This window comes from Schistocerca serialis, chromosome 5 (assembly GCF_023864345.2).
Source record: "Schistocerca serialis cubense isolate TAMUIC-IGC-003099 chromosome 5, iqSchSeri2.2, whole genome shotgun sequence".
In the NCBI taxonomy this organism is placed as follows: Eukaryota; Metazoa; Arthropoda; class Insecta; order Orthoptera; family Acrididae; genus Schistocerca; species Schistocerca serialis.
Genome location: NC_064642.1, coordinates 661,510,615 through 661,528,308, shown reverse-complemented (window position 1 = coordinate 661,528,308; position 17,694 = coordinate 661,510,615).

Sequence of the window (17,694 nt, the reverse complement as noted above, 5' to 3'; positions counted from 1 at the left end):
TATCGTCCATGTTTCACTTCCATACATGGCTACACTCCATACAAATACTTTCAGAAACGACTTCCTGACACTTAAATCTATACTCGATGTTAACAAATTTCTCTTCTTCAGAAACGATTTCCTTGCCATTGCCAGTCTACATTTTATATCCTCTCTACTTCGACCATCATCAGTTATTTTACTCCCTAAATAGCAAAACTCCTTTACTACTTTAAGTGTCTCATTTCCTAATCTAATTCCCTCAGCATCACCCGATTTAACTCGACTACATTCCATTATCCTCGTTTTGCTTTTGTTGATGTTCATCTTATATCCTCCTTTCAAGACACTGTCCATTCCGTTCAACTGCTCTTCCAAGCACAACGATAGTGCTTTCGAAACGGGAAGTTAATTTAATTTAAAAGTTTCAGGAAGAAAAGGATTAATCAGCTACAACCTGCAATGGCTTTAAGTTAATGGATAGCTGTGTAATGAGCTTTACCTTACAGACGAAACCCGTGCAATATAATGTATCCAACGTCTGCACATTCTGAAACTAAGCACTTAGGACAAGAAATTTTCAGTCTAAACAGATAATAACGAAATTTGCTTTGAAGAAACTGATCTGTCAAAGTCGTGGTTCTTAGCTGCGTACCTCAGAAAACAGCATGACGACGATCTACGTGATATCTGTAAATGTTACGAAAAAGAGCAGGAGTGCGCGTTGCGAAGTAACCAAGGTCAATTTCTTGACGAAGCAGCACGGTTGAAAGGAACCATGTACCACGAGCAAACCCCGCAGTGTTGCCAACATAGCCACGTGCCTGTAAATTCAGACAAAGGAAACGATACAGTCCAATGAAAAGACGGGCGGAAACTCCGGTAGGAAGTTATTCTAGTGTTCCGAAAGATTCTTTACAAGACCGACAACCCCTTCTGGGTGATTACAATTTGAAATAGTGTCTACATGTAACAGTACCTAAAAAAATACGTAATACAATGAAGTCGTTCTCCCCACATTTATTTGAGAGAGGCGGACTCATCTGCACGATGTCATAAAGATGTGGGAAGCACAACTCGATATATACACCCACCAGAGGCTATGTTTCCTTCCATTATACAAAGTAATATTGTGTTCCATGCAACCTCAAAGTACACCCATCGCGGAAATCCCTCCACGAGAAACATACTGCAGACAATAACACGTCGGGCATGAATATGGTGCGAAGTGAGCTTGGAAACGCGATTTAAGGCGGTAGCATAAAACAATCTGACACAACTAAACACGAAATAATGAGACGGCAGATCAGCCTCCATACTCAGCAGAACCCATTCGCCTACTGTTGTCTACCTTCTCGACCACATTGTCCTTAAACTAGTTTTGGCAGCATGGCTTCTGATTGGTTTTCAGAAGGCAAAGAAATTTACGCTCGTGAGAAGCTCCACGTGAGTCTCCCCAAAGATACTGCGGGAGCTGGCCACAGCTGGCAGAATTACGATTTTTTGTTCAAATAAACAGAAGATTTGCGCGGGTCGCTTGCGCGCTTATGACTGGTCGTGGATAGCCGGCGTATTTCATTGTACCAGTGTATAGAAGTATTAGTTTGAAGAAATCTGGAGCATGTAATAGAAACTGTCTTGCACCAAGTTTTCCCAGTACTGAAACATTTTTTCCATACAGCATGTACTTGAGAGAAGTGCAAAGAAAATTATAGTTGTGGGTTTCAAATATACGTTCGTTCGTTACAAGCAGAAAGTCTCTTTTTTTTCCTCAGTGTTCAACCCATGTACATTCACACAAGCGAAAATATTTCCTACAAGACTGGTAACATGTTCCTCTACATCTGCTGTTTAATAGCTCCTATTTTTATCACACCTTGTCAAAAATATCATTATAAGGGTATTTAAATATAAGGGAACCTGGAGTATTCAACAGTACATTGCTTAGAAGAAAATATAAAACTTTTTAGGGGAATGATTTTGGCTGTACGTAAAGGAAAACGTCACTAAGCACCCCCCCCCCCCCCCCCCCCAAACACACACTAACCAGTTTTTATTACGTTGCAACTGTGTTTGTACAGGCTGTGGAGATAAAAGGCGAAGCATGAATTCACAGTCGCTTTGTTTTAAGAGAATATGCGTTATCCTAAGTGTTCGGTTAAGTCCATCGACAGTTATAGTTCAGGCCTAGGTTCTATCTATAAGACTAACTGATCTATGTTACGTGGTTCGGGTGTGAATGCCTGGATTTTATTGGCTGATGGTAGGTTGAGTTGAAAGTTTCTTCTATTTATATCATTTCGGACGTCAAGCTTCCTAGTCGCTGGGACCAGGTATGGCTCGTCTGCAAAACGAGTGCGGATGGAATGCAACCAATTTACTCTGAAAGAGAAAAATGTACAAAAAATAACATCTCCTCGCCGCAACGTTGGAGAGTCGGCAAGTGGGCATATTTTAAACATCCAGTGGAATCACAAAACCAGAAAGCGTGCACCAATAGCAATGATTTCCTTTAAAAAAAAAAATTTCCCTATAACGCCCTAAACTACTACCTTAAATAAGATAATTAAAATCTCAGATGGACGGTGCCCTTACAGACCTAAAAACGACTTGCCACGCCTCCCACACAAACACATCAACATAAGGAAGTTCAGACGGACAATCAACACAAGCCACTAGTGATCAAAACCATCAATACTGACGTTGATTAGACCCCACTCAGTAACTACAAAATATGACCATAAATTAAAAGTTATTGGTAAAATAACCCCATTACCATAACCATTTGCAACGCTGTGACACCACTAGTTGATATCCGGTACTGCACAATAGAATATTCTTAACATAGTATCGCTAAGTAGAAGCAATAAACATTAATACTAAATTTTACTTAAGCTATGGGACACGAACCCATTTATTCTAAGGCGGTGCTACCCGCGGTACTAAATGTACCTTAGTTAACTGTTGGGAGCAGGCTCTCTCTTCCCACACAGATATTAGAAGGCATCAGTTAAATCTTAACGTAGAACTTTAGTTTGGAACTTGAGAGTGACCAGCGTACTAAGATTATTTACCACTGACAAACGGTTTGCGCTGTGACACCTATTCCTCAAAATCCAGCACTAACAAATATTCTTGTACGCCGTGTGTAATAACCAAGTTGAAAAAAATCTCCTCCGCGGATCAAATAATAGAAACAGGCCAAGCAGAAGTAGCCATGCAGTCTTCATCAACAGTTTTCCCACACGTAGGCGTGCTACTATTCCCTTAAGAATTCTCTTCAGAAAGGTCCTCGCTCAGACAACGTACGAAGGCGTACTTGACCGAACAACTGTTTAGACAACGATGCTGTGATTGCGCTCACTGTGATGCTAGTTTTTCAAACAACGAACATCCAGCACAATTATGAGTTTCCCTGTATGACGCGCGGAATACTTCGTCACGGACCAGCAGCCTTCAGACAACTCGCAAACACAGTAACAGAGGAGTATCACAAGCTCTGATGCCAATGCCTGTAATTCAAAGGCGTCAATCAACAGCAGAAAGCGCACTGTAACCAACAAATGCAACTAGCGACTGCGCTACCAGGCGGTTTGCATACGACAATAAATGTACATGTCTGAAATCCAGAACTCACAGAACTGCGGGAACAACACCACTGTTGTGTTGGCAGAAGAGCCAACACCGTGTTACTAGTGGAAGCCGAAATGCACGCGTTTTAGCTCACACAGGCTGGCGTGAAGAGGGAAGAACTATACTGACGTGAGGTCTGGAACATGACAAGGAAAAAAAATGGTTCAAAATGGCTCTGAGCACTATGCGAATTAACTTCTGAGGTCATCAGTCACCTAGAACTTAGAACTAATTAAACCTAACTAACCTAAGGACATCACACACATCCATGCCCGAGGCAGGATTCGAACCTGCGACCGTAGCGGTCACGTGGTTCCAGACTGAAGCGCCTGTAACCGCACGGCCACACCGGCCGGCCATGACAAGGAATTAGAATTCAGAAAGCGGACGTAATTAGTTTCATACTTAACTTTAATCCATTAATGATGAACGTCGCTCTTGACGGTACATGACTCACAATATTATCTGTTCAGAATACATTCATAGTAACTGAATATGGCGCCTTGCTAGGTCGTAGCAAACGACGTAGCTGAAGGCTATGCTAAACTGTCGTCTCTGCAATTGAGAGCGTCTGTAGGCAGTGAACTATCGCTAGTAAAGTCGGCTGTACAACTGGGGCGAGTGCTAGGGCGTCTTTCTAGACTAGACCTGCCGTGTGCAATCACTGATAGTGGCGACACGCGAGTCCGACCTGTACTAACGGACCGAGGCCGATTTAAAGGCTACCACCTAGCAAGTGTGGTGTCTGGCGGTGACACCACAACCACCAAGCATTTTCTGTGTGCTACGGAAAATCCACTCACGCACACACTGACCACTTTCGCATAAAGGTCAGTTAGTTAGTTACTGGTGTAGTGGAGAACTATAAACAAGGTGGTCGACTTTGCCTGATGCATACGACTCACGGCAGTCCACAAAAACTAACAAACCACTAGGTACACAAGCACGACATCCAAATATGCCAAGCGAGAAAGTAAGTACCTTCGCAAACGCGACTGGTAACACCGGGTGATGGTCCCTTCTACTCTATTCGGCGGCGGTAGAGGAACTACTGTCCTCGGCAGAGTCAGTCCACAGCTCCGGTAAACCGACCGGCACGGCGCTACATACGATTGCTAAAATTCCCACGAACGACGAGCACTTGGCTGATAACTGAAAACCAAAAATGTGTTCTTAAATATGATTTCAAAACGTTACGTTGCGCATTTGACCGGAAGCAGACACTACCGTACATGCGGGTGTTTGGTTTGAGAGGAATTTGTACATACTGTCCAGAATCAAATACACTTAGCGGCATTCATGCTGCAGAACATTTTCTGGGTATTGAGGCTATTGAAATTTCATATTGGTCGATTTTTAAAAACAAGACTGCACTATAAAAACACAAAATACTCATTTCCGTAAGAAACAATAGCTGTTGTGGACATTACGCGTCTTCTGTAAACCCTCAATCTGGTTTCAGCCGGCCGGCCGGTGTGGCCGTGCGGTTAAAGGCACTTCAGTCTGGAACCGCGTGACCGCTACGGTCGCAGGTTCGAATCCTGCCTCGGGCATGGATGTGTGTCATGTCCTTAGGTTAGTTAGGTTTAATTAGTTCTAAGTTCTAGGCGACTGATGACCTCAGAAGTTGAGTCGCATAGTGCTCAGAGCCATTTGAACCATTTTTTGGTTTCAGCCTACTACAATGTGATCACAAACCTCAGATGGCACCAGGCAGATATCTTTCCATACTTAACATTTTGTTTCATCGTTTATATAATTGTAAACAGGGTCATATGATGCCAGTACGTTACAAGTAAACTTACAGATGGCGCAGAAGACATGTAGGTAAGTTTAAGTACAAGTACGGCCAGTTCGAGTTGTTTTTACATATTAGCGACATGTCGTTTGATGCCCCTTCCAATGTGATTCTCCATCAGTCGTTATTTGCCTTCACATAGGCCTTCACTCGTTTTCACATTGTTACAAACATAATAATCTACTCCATAGCTAAATGGTAGGTCCACACTTTTCATGCGGTGAACCTAGGGTCAATTATTGGGGACAGCATAAACTTAAACTTTCATCGCCGCCACTAAGATGTCTTCAGATGTAAATTAAAGTTTTAAACATGGCTGCGTAATCAGCGACGGTTTACAAATTAAAGTTAAAGTGATTACAGCGCTCGGTCTCAAAAATTAAGTCTTTTGACCTGGTTTCGACACTTCTATGCGTGCCTTCATCAGAAAATTAAACATTCAAATTGGTATGTCACATGTAAAACAAATATCAAGCGATAAAGCTTAAGTCACTAAGTTTTAAAGTAAAATGCGTGGAAAGCAAGTCATTACAGGCTGCTCGCATATGTCGAGTTAAAGTAGTGGCAGCAGAGTCTGATGCTACCTGTAACTTCACTTAAGGGAGCAGCCCGTAGTGGCTTGCTTTCCCCGTATTCTACTTTAAAAATTTTGTGACTATTGCTTTATCGCTTGATATTTATTTTATACGTGACATGCCAATTTCATTGTTTAATTTTCTGATGAAGGCACTCATAGAAGTGTCGAATCCAGGTCAAAAGACTTAATTTTTGCGACCTAGCGCTGTAACTGCTGTAATTTCAGATGTAAATGTTCGCTCATTGTTGTGAGTCACATGAAATTTGTTATCAACTTTCTATTTTGTCCTCTACAAGCATTAGAATAAAACTGTGTTGTGTTAGGCATTGTGTGGATTACAGTTAATAGTTAAAACTGACACAAATGAAAACAAAAGATAACAGAAACAAAATAGTTCCAATAAACATTGCTGCATAAATAAGACATTTGCGAGATAATTGAGATTTTTTTCGTTTCGATCCGCCACTTATTTCAGTATGAAATATTTTGCTAGTGAGCAGACATGCATCTGAATCGTAAATTGTCGAGTAAGTCCCCATACAACTGGACTCAAATTTGACATAAACCTAGTTGCTGTTCATCAGTCACGACAGCATCCTTTCTCAGCGAATGTGCTGTTGGGGGAAGTACGTGCTCGTCTTCCAAGGAAACTTGATGAACAAGAGTACTTCCACAAACTGCAGCGGTACCTTGAGGATGTTTGATGTTTCCCTCGCACAACTGTCTGTAGATCATACATAGTCACAGGGCGCTGGCACATTTTGCTGCTCATGGAAGGCCACATCTCACGCGCCACTATGCTACAAGTTGGATAGCTACAGGCTCTAAGGTCACTTGACCTCCGTTCTCTGGATTTTTCTGTCCGGGCTAGTCTAAAAAGTGATGTATAGTACGCTCCCGTTAATACGGGTGAAGAACTGGAATAACGAATTGTATAGTCGTTATTTATGAGAGGTCCAGAGTGTTTAAAACAATTCGTAACACACACCAGCGAGTACAATACTGCATTCAGATGCGTTGACAACACGGGAAACAGAGCTTTTATTGGTACGGCTGTAGTTCTTATGTGCTACAGTAGCATGTCTATTGAGGTAGGCTGGGATGAAATTCAAAAATGGGTCAAATGGCTCTGAGCACTATGGGACTTAACATCTCAGGTCATCAGTCCCCTAGAACTTAGAACAACTTAAACCTAACTAACCTAAGGACAACACACATAGCCATGCCCGAGGCAGGATTCAAACCTGCGACCGTAGCGGTCGCGCGGTTCCAGACTGAAGCGCCTAGAACCGCTCGGCCACATCGGCCGGCCTGGGATGAAAATATAGCCTAGTTAAATTGGCGACCATGTCAAATAAACTGCCGGAAAAAAAGCTACATCCTTATCTACAAGCCCATTTAATTGACAAATGAGGTGACAGTTCACCCTTTTAAGAGTGTGTGATAAGAAATTGAAGCCAAATGTGGGGTCCTGCCAACTCGACTCTTATAGGCTGCCTAAAGGATACTGCTTCCTCTTATAGCTATAAAACAATGCGAGCAAATCACATTACTGGTTTTTATTATAATGAAATCGATTGACAATACTTAACTTCGGTGTACAAGAACGTGTCGCAAGCGACTGGCGAGATGCAGTCAGTGTCCTTCGCTATATACAGGGTGTATCGTAATTAATGGCGTAAACGCATACAGTTGAAAGTAGACGATACTAGAAGCAAAGACGTCTCAGTAAACATAGGGTCGAAATTGCACACCTTACGAGCTACAAGCCAATTTTCATCATCCATACTGTAAAGGAAATCTCTTCTACTGCAAGCTCTTTGCCTTCCATGTTTTGGGAAGTGATAATGTGGACTAAAACAAGAAAAATATGTCCAGTAAACATGTGCTCTGAAATGCATATCTTAAGAGTTATGAGCGCTTGTTCATTTGTAGAGATGTGTTCCACAGAACTGAAGATGAACAAGTACTCCTAGCTCTGAAGGTGTTCATTTTAGTGCACAAGGTTACTGGACATTTTGTCTTGTTTGCGTCCATATTATCACTTCCCGCAATATGTAAAGCAATGAGCTTCCAGTAGAAGAGATTTGCTTCACAGTATAGAAGATGAAAAATTGCCCGTAGCTCGTAAGGTATGCATTTTCGACCCTATGTTTACTGAGACTTTTTTGCTTCTAGTGTCGTGTTCTTTCAACAGTATGCGTTTACGTCATTAATTTTGTTACACCCTGTAGAATATTCATGCAAGTTATTCACACTCGTTCATAAGTCGCTGCTATCGTTAATATCACTGCTCTTCTAGTCCTCTCTGCCAGTACTTCTGCCAGTGTCCGTCTTCTACTATCCGGCCGAGGCTGTTTTTTTTCCTTTATTTTTTTCCTTTTTTTCCCTATTTCATTCCCCTGCCCAATATGGGCAGGGGAGGGCTGTCAGTGTCACAATCCTCTGCTCTTCAGCCGAGTGACATAACAACTAAGACAAGAATTAAATGTTACATATATAGGGCTATAAAAAGTGGGTAACACAAAACAGAGTAAGGGGCGATAATGGAGGTAAAATTACACTGACATGGAGACGTTAATGGGGGGACAATTAAAAAAGTCCTCATGAAGTTAAAAAACACAGTCGATGATTCTTAAAATGCAAACAAGACACTGAAGGTACATGCACAGGTGAAAAATCGGCCACAGTATTAAAAACACTCCAGAATAACACACTTAAAATCCACTTGGAGCACACACAATGAAGAATAAAACTGCCAGGTGGTACCTGCCAAGGAAGAGGCTGGAGGGGTGGGAAAAGGAGGGGAGAGCAAGGGGCAGCAGGGGAGGTGGTGGGATGAAGAGAGTAGGGTCGTCAGTGGGTACTCTAAGAGGCAGGAGACTGGTGGGGCAGGAGATGAAGAGGGAAGACAAAGCAGGAGGGAGTGCAGAGACACCGAAGGGGCGCAAAAGAGAGGGAGGGGGAGTAGTTGGGAAAGCCGCTCAGGAGAAGGGAGGGGGAGGAGAGGGAGCCCTGAGGAGGAGGCAGGAAGATGGGGCTAGACTTGGTAGGAAGGGTAGATGTCAGGGCGAAGCTCATCATCCAGGAGGGGTAGATGGTGGAAGTTGCATTGGTAAAGGAGGCGGAGGCTGTGGAGATGGAGAGAGGGTGGGACACAACGGTGATGGCGTGGCAATGGGAGGGGGGGGTGGAGAGGAAGGGAGCCACCAGGGGGTGAGGGGGATCAATGCAGTGGACAATATATAGTGTGTGGATGTGTCCAAGGAAAAGGAGAAGGTGGGGGAAGGGGATGAGGTCGTAGAGGATGCGCATGGGGGATGGAAGGCAGATGTGGAAGGTGAGGCAGAGGGCATGACGTTCGAGGATTGGGAAGGATTTGTTGAACCTGGGAGGGGCGGAAATCCAAGCTACACTAGCATAACAGAGGAAGGGGCGGATCAAGGATTTGCAGGTGTGAAGGACGGTGGAAGGATGCAGTCCCCAGTTCCAAGCTGGACAGGAGTTTCAGGAGGCTGAGTCTGTTGTGAGCTTTGTTTTGGATGGTAAGGAGATGGGGAGTCCAGGTGAGGTGGCGGTCGAGGGTGAGGCCAAGGTATTTGAGGGTCGGAGTGAGGTTGATAGGACGGCCATAAATGGTGAGGTAGAAATCATGGAGACAGAAGGAGCGGGTGGTACAGCCTATGATGATATATGATGATAGCCTGGATCTTGGAGGGGTTGATACGGAGGAACCACCAAGTGGTGTATCGGTCAAGGTGGGTTTGGGGGGGGACGTTAGGACCATTGGAGGGTAGGATAAAGGGCTAGGAAGGCGGTGTCATCAGCAAACTGGAGAAGATGAACAGGTGGGAGAGGTTTGGCCATACCAGCAGTGTACAGGAGATAGAGGAGAGGGATAGAAAGTATGGGAGTCGGAATTGAGGATAGTCACATAGGAGGGGCAATGGGAGAGGAAGGAAGCAACAAGACGGACGATGTTGGTGAGGAGTTTGAAGAGGAGCGGCCGAGGCTAGCAGGAGCGGCACTTACACTCTCTTCGGCTAGAGGCCGCTCCTGTCGTGGTGCGGTCCTAGTCAGCGGCCTATTGGCTGACGTCGTCTCACAGCCTTCTCTGCTCTTGCATTCTTCATCTTCGTGCCGCCGCTTATCGATACGACTGAACAAAATGAAACACGACTGTCACAGTAACGTGACCCATACACTCATATAACACACTGTGTAACCCCGTCTGGCGGCAATGTAGAGGTGCATTCTCACATGCAAACGATCGTACAGGTGCTGAATGGCATCATGCGATAAATTGTCCCAAGTATCTTGCGCCTTTTGTTTCAGTTCGGCAACGGTTCTTGCAGGCTTTGAAGCACGAGTGAGTTCATGCATCAAGTCCAATAAGTGTTAAACTGGCGAGAGAATAGTGATCTTGCTGGACACAGCAGTAGATCGGCACCACGAAGAGCAAGTTGCGTCGTAACAGTAGTATGTAGATGTGTACTGTCCTGCTGAGAAAGAACGTAACCTACTTGTTGAAGGAATGGCAGCAGCTCGGGGATAATAGCTTGTGGAATGTAGTCGGCACAGGCTACTTTACCCTGCGGTAACATCAAATGTGATCTCAACACTTTTCGATGGAACTGCTTGGAAGGTATGGGGACTTAATACATCACTGCAAATAGTAGGTTGGTTAACTCAAGGGACATGCCTGGAGAGATCTTCAGTTTAAAGCTAGCTGTTGTCGAATTTATGAAGGAAAAAGGAGTGTAGGAACGAAAATTAGAGCATCCAGAGTGGACTGCAGGCTTCCCATTTTAAGTGAACTCGCCTTCACAGTGCCAGCAGTAAGACATTGCAAGGTTGCTTCTTTCTGATTTGATGGGGACGCATTTGAAAAGAAAATCGCGTCGTAGAAGGGAGACATTCTTACAAAAGCAGTCCAGATCCCTAAGCTCATTGGCGTTAAAAAAAAAAAAAAAAAGCAAGGTTTGAAGAATACATTTTGGCCTTGAAAGAACTACAAGGATAATTTCATAAGGTTTTTGAGGACCGTGGCAATGTTACATCTGTCTTGAGACGGTTTGCCGTTTTGAGTTGAAAGTGCACCTATGCATGTCCAAACAAAGCTGATTGACCTGCAAGGTAATTTCGGTTTTAATGAAAAAACCTTTTTACATTAGAACGGTTCAGGACATCTACATTTATTTCCTCAGGTACAGATTCCAAGTCTCCATTTTTGCAACAGTGCTTCAATATTTCGATCGACATATTTCTCTGAATGACCATTTTTCGGTAATGAAACTAAATAAGTCACGATTCCATGGCAACTTCAGTGTGAAACTTCGTGAAATTGTCTGCATCTGAACGTTTGACGTTCCAGATGAAAATTGTATCATGTCTTCAGCGAGCCAAAAATAATAAAATAAACTTTAAATTTGTGTTGTTTTTAATATGTGTTTGGCATTCGCGCCAGGCACGGCCATTGAGCCGAAATCTTGCCCGCCCCTACTATGCACAAATTTTGCACTGTATTATGTTTGAAGGTCCCCTCAGCATCCCGCCACAAGCACCCTCTTATGTAGCTTGCAGCTTAAAATATACCAGCGTAAGAGGAGGGAATTATAGACAACATCAGCAAGCTAAATAACGTGCAAAAAACGAGTATAGTAAAATATGTATTATTTCGGTTAGGCTCCGTATGCCAGTGGACCATCCGTAGTAGCAGACCAGAGGTCTTGTAAACCTCGCACCACGACCTCGTACGCAGTAAGCCCATTTGCGCCTTTGAGAGCGGAGATCCGTCAACGCGTCAGCTCACACGACCCAATCGCCCACTGCCGACGGCGAAGGAAATTAGGCTTCGGCGAGAGCGGCCGAGCGCTGGCAGCGCCTCTCCGCGGCCGGTCCCTGAACCAGTGTCGCCCGGCACTGTTGCTGTATAATGCAGGGCCCCGGAGCTCTTAGCGCTGCGTGCAATATTGATACTCTGCGGGACTAGGCGGCTCCGCTTGCTACGTTTGCATATTAAATAAGACTCATCGCCGGCGGCACAGCAGAGGCGAAAACAGAAAAAAGCGCAAAAGCGCGAGTGAAGCCGCTCCCCAGGAGAGAGCCAATCACAGGCTCCGGGATCGTCTGCCGAGTCTGACGCCTCCCGTGCTTACTGCGGAATTTCTAAAACTGTAGCCACCGTGGGTTCGGGTTTATGATCTATGTAGCAAACATGTCATTGAACGCTAGAAAAATAATGAGGTGCCTCGATATCTGTGCTGTTAACTAAATTTTGACCTACAATGCTAAGACATAGAGAGAGAAATGCCAAAACCCAGACACCAGTTTAGTTAACAATTTCATAAAAAATAGAAAATAGTAAAAAATTAAGTTTTAAAAGTATCTAATGTTTACTTTGTAATGTTGTGCACCATTTTCGTTTTGCTATTAGAAAGTGTAGTGAAAAGTTTATGAAAAGAATATTTTCAGTGACCTTAAACTTAGCGAGTTTGGAAAACAGTTGGCAAAATTGGACCACTTGTGAAATCAAATAAAAAGACTCTAAACAAAATTTAAAAAGTTACTGAATTAGAGGAAAGATAATCTAACTTCAAAGCAGGTGTAACATCTTCCAGAAAGCTAGGAAAATTCTCTGTGTTTTCTATGCTGAACCCAAGAACCCTGCTATAAGATGTTCCTGTAGGCTCTACTTCCGACAGTTAAGTTCTATGGCGTAGTTCGGTTTTGTGGCGTTTAAGAAGTAGACTAACCCACTTCACCCAACAGTTTCGTCTTTGAATTGGTGCTAAACGTTATTTCTCTCTGCCAATTGTGTGGTCACTATTCACAAATCATTACGAGTAAGGCCAAATAAAAATTTCACAAGACAATATTAAACCAACTCTTCTTCTAGATCATTACTGAAATTTGTTAGTCTGCCAGTTTTAGCTGCTTCCTCTGCTGTATTGTACTTCATATCGGACAACTTCATAAGTTTTATTTTTGGAACATTAAAATGTTTAATGGCCTCTTCCAACCTACCTAGTTTTCAATAGTTTTAAACGAAATCCACTTGCCTTGATTAATTTTCTACATTACCCTCCTTGTACCAGGAAGAGAATTCCAAGAGAATAAGAGTGTGCACCAATATAGTCAAACTTTAAACCTTAAAAAGTGAGGAGTGCGGTTGAAGCAATTTAAGGTGATCCCGTTTACGCAACTAGAGTCTACATTTTAACAGAACAAATAGTTTTAACCAAAGATCTAAATGAAACGGTTTAACAATAGGCATTAACCTTAAACCTCATTGTTCAAGAACACTCACAGAATGTAACGTCTAGCTGCCAGTATCTAGGAGAAATAACGAAAGCCGCGCCCTGTAGCAGAGCGGTCTGGCGACTTGTCACGGTTCGTGCGGCTCCCCCCATCGGAGGTTCGAGTCCTCCCTCGGGCATGGGTGTGCGTGTTGTCCTCAGTGTAAGTTAGTTTAATTTAGATTAAGTAGTGTGTAAACTTAGGGACCGATGACCTCAGCAGTTTGGTCCCGTAAGACCTTACCACAAATTTCCAAAAAAATAACCACAAATGTAGGACAATCGAAAACATTTTTCCATTGTCGAAACGTGCAATGGCAAACTATCAAGCAACAAGTGAAGCAATCGATTTGTGAAGCCCGGTACATAGTGGTATAAGCCTATACTACTATTTACGCTTGGTCCCACTGGAGTGCAGGAGAATGCAGACGCAAGAAACCAGGGGGTCGGCTTTGGGATGGCGTGGTTAAAGTCCAGCGTATGGCAGTTTCTTCTATGGTTTCCCTTGTGCTTTAGTACTGGTTGTTTTTTTCTAATTTACGCTAATGACATGCTACAGAGCTGTGACAAATCTCCGAAAACGTTTTCTGTATGGTTGTTGATGTTGTAAACAAGGCAAAGCTGAAGGCGAAGAAGAGTATTAGAAATTAGACTAACACGCTGCGTAACACAGAAGTTACGAACGAGACAGAAGTGAAAGAGGTGAAAGAGTACTTTCACTTACGAGCTTCGAGGGACTGTCAAACCCTGCGCAAAATAGAATTTGAAGTAGCATGTCATGCTCGAAAAGAACTTCCTACAATAAAGCGGTGTTTCTGGCATAAGCTATTCCTATGGAACTCAGGGGGAATTTGCTGGATGTCTAAGGGTGCCTCACAGCAGTGTGTGGAAGCGAGACATGGGTCGTTCGAATTTCACAGATTATCTAAAAGCATATTAAATTCATGGAGGCATAGTATATTACGTCTTTGCAACTAAATAAAAGGTAGTTTCTTTTTTTGCCATACGTGTTTCGCTTCTTTTATTTATGAAGCATTTTCAGTGGCCTGTCAGCCACAGCGCTCCAAATTTCACGCGGGCCAAATGTGCGAGCCAAAGGGGCGAACCACGGTTGGGCCAGTCTTGGCTTTGCTAGTTCCTTCCCGGAAGTACTCGGTTTATCGCGACATTTCATGTAATATTTCTGCATGGCATTTCGTCTGTAGGCTTAACTCACTTCAGTTCGTCAGAGTCCTGGATTTAGAACTGTTTACGATTTGGTATTTGTTCGTGATCCGAATCATGTTTATAGGTGCGGTGGACGTTTGCACAAAAAAGAGGCCAGGTAACGATCTATCGTCATAAGTCTTTAAAAGTGAATGGGAATGACAGTAGAAAGTGATGAGAATTCTCATCATGGATTATTCTGTCGCATAATCGAGGGGTACTGCAAATTTTCTAAGAAACGATATTTCAGTGCCATGCACAAAGAATTTAAAGATTTAGCTGACATTCAAAGAACAAGAAATTACAACGACTAACAGACTGGATTCATTTTTCAGCAGAACAAGAAGCACATTGAGCTAAATTTGCAAGCAAGCAGCATGGGAAGAAATTGGTGATACGAATAGTTTGCACGAATTATTCCACTGTCGGTTGTAACAGTCTTCAATGGAACTGATCGCAGAGTATGGAAACATTATAATCACTGCTAAATACGTTGGTTAAATAAGAGGCATGTCTCTCTCAATTGTTGAATTTATGAAGTAAAGAGGAATGCAGGAACGAAAACTGGAACATCAGAAATAGATTGAAGACATAGTATATTAAGTGGATTTGCCTGCACACTGTCCACAGTAAGACATCGGAAGGTGAGAAACAACTTCTTTCTGATTTGACGACGATGTGTTTAAAAACAAAATCCCGTTATGGAAGGGACACATTGTCACACACAGTTCATTTCCCTAAGCTCACTGCTGTCAATGAAAACGAGAGGTTTAAGGAAATCATTATGGCTGTGAAAGAATTACAAGGATAGTTTCTTTAACGTTTTGGTGACACTGTCAATCCTATACCTGTTTTCAAGTCGTTTTCGAGACCGAATGCCGTTTCAGTTGAAAGAACCGCTTTGCGTGTGCAGATATAATTATTATTTTAATGACGAATCCTTTTACGATAAAACTGTCCAGGATGTCTATATTGCTTTCCTTAGGTAGTGTCTCCAACGTCTCCACAATGAGGCTGTAAAAGTGTTAGAATATTGCTATTGACTTATTTGTGTGAACGGCATTTTTCCATTACGAAACTAAATAAGTCATGACTATATGGCAACTTGAGAGTGAAAATCTGTGAAACTGCCTGCGTGTACCCTTTTGTCGACAGTCTGTACCAGATGTAAATTATGTAGTGTGTTCACAGAGCAAATAAATAAATAAATAAATAAAATAAAAATTAAATAAAAAAGTTAATTCTTTGTTTCTGGTCTATAGTGTTGACAAATGTGACAGACAAGCACAAGCCGTATGCACTAAGACTGCACTGCCATTTGAGTTTGACGTATACACAGTCTCCTTGTCTCACCCCTCCAGGGGCTCAGACAGCGTGACCTGCCAGTGGGGCGCCGGCCTGCGAGCCGAGATCTAGGCCATCTCCGATATATAGGATAGTGCATGATGTAGTAGCTACAAATATTTTACTATGTTAAGATTTCTCATCTTGTATTTTGTTTTCCAAGTTACAGCTTTTGCAGCACAAGTTTCGTGAGGTTAAATTATTGGTTGTAGTTACTTACGAATTCCAATTAAGCTAGCCCACGTGTAACGTTGTGGAGATGTGTTTGCTTGTTCTTCGTACTCCAGATGGCCCAGTTTTGGTTTCACCCATATTGATAAAGCACTTCACTGGCGCTTTTCGATGTTTGTTAGATATGTATGCATGTTTAGAGTGTGTTATGTAGCCAACTGTAGCTGTATGTTTATCCCTCATCTTTTGCTTGTGTTGTATTTGTGTCGTTTAAAATTGTTTTCTTTGGAGACAAATATTGAGAGAGAGGGGTGGGGGTGGAGGGGTGTGGTTGAGAGAGAGAGAGAGGGGGGGGGGGAGTGAGAAGGAAGATAGATAAATTATTCATTCTGATTATGTTTTACATTTCTGTTTTTTTATTGTTTTAGAGGGTGAAGTATGAGTATGGAGGCCGAGTAACATATCTCCAGGACAAGCAGAAATGAAAATTTAGCTTCACGAAATTTGTGTAAGCTGTTTCTGATTGGGAAAACAAAGAATAACGTGAGAAAACGTGACATAGTAACATACTTATAACTACTGCATCATGCATTTGGGCACAGAATTTCCGAGGTAGTGAGGTGGGATTTTCCCGGACGACCATTTCACGAGTGCACCGTCAACATCTGGAATCCGGTAAAACATCAAATCACCGACATCGCTTGGAAAAGATCCTGAAAGATGGGACCATTGACGGCTGAAGAGAATCGTTCAGCGTTACAGTAGTGCAATCTTTCAGCAAATTGCTGCAGATTTCAGTTCTGGGCCATCAACAAGTGTCAGCATGAGAACCAGTCAACGAAACATCATTGATATGGGCTTTCGGAGCCGAAGGGCCACTCGTGTACCCTTGATTACAGCAGGACACGAAGCTTTACGCCTCGTCTGGGTCCTTCAACACCGACACTGGACTGTTGACGAGTGAAAAGGTGAAGCCTAAACGGACGAGTTTCGTTTGAAATTGTATCGAGTGGACGGACGTATACGGGTATGGAGACAACCAAACCACATGAATCCATGACTCTGCATATCAGCAGAGGAGTGTAGAAGCTGGTGGAGGATAAATAATGGTGTGTAGCGTATCCATTTGGAGTTATATGGGACTCCTGATACGTCTAGATACTACTCTGACAGTTGTCACCTACGTAAGCATCCTGTCTAATCACCTACATCCATTCATGTCCATTGTGCAGTCCGACGGACTTGGGAAATTCCAGCAGGACAATACGACTCTCCACACATCCAGAATTGCTACAGACTGACTTCAGGAACGCCCTTCTGAGTTTAAACAATTCCGCTGTCCAACAAATTTGCCAGAAATGAACATTATTGAGCATATCTGGGATGCCTTGCAACGTACTGTTCTGAAGACATCTCCACCCCTTCGTACTCTTACTGATTTATGGACAGCTCTGCAGGGTTCATGGTGTCATTTCCCTCCAGCACTAGTTCAGACATTTGTCCAGTCTATGCCATATCGTGTTGTGCAGCTTCTGCGTGCTCGCTGGGGCTGACTCGATATTAGGCAGGTGCACCAGTATCCTTGGCTCTGCAGTGTATATACTCGTATAAATTTTACAGACCATTGAAGTTGCATCATAAATGAAAGAAGCGAGTTGCGATGCGGTAGTTTGTTTTAAATTTCTTTC